General features: G+C 66.4%; 1 protein-coding gene across 1 annotated transcript in view; it reads right to left on the bottom strand.

Annotated features, from left to right (window-relative positions):
* Window positions 1–238, bottom strand: part of MDGA2 (MAM domain containing glycosylphosphatidylinositol anchor 2) — an 811,206-nt gene that overhangs the window by 810,610 nt on the left and 358 nt on the right. The window lies entirely within an intron of this gene.

Below are 238 nucleotides of genomic sequence, written 5' to 3'. Positions count from 1 at the left end.
CGCAGGAGCCCCGCACACCCCACACTCATGCACACACACACACACACGCGCGCGCGCGCACACACACACACACACCACACTCCCACAGCACAATACCCTGACACACACTCACACGCACGCCGCACTCACACCGGGCGCCTGGGAAAATCGCAGACGCCGGGGAGGAGCAGGGGGCGTGATGGGAAGGGGGCCGGAAGGCGAAGTGCTCTTCTGGGTAGCGGGCTCGAGTCTCCGCAGC

This window comes from Crocuta crocuta, unplaced genomic scaffold (assembly GCF_008692635.1).
Source record: "Crocuta crocuta isolate KB4526 unplaced genomic scaffold, BGI_CrCroc_1.0 scaffold163, whole genome shotgun sequence".
Classification (NCBI taxonomy): domain Eukaryota; kingdom Metazoa; phylum Chordata; class Mammalia; order Carnivora; family Hyaenidae; genus Crocuta; species Crocuta crocuta.
This window is presented reverse-complemented; position numbering and strand designations above follow the sequence as displayed.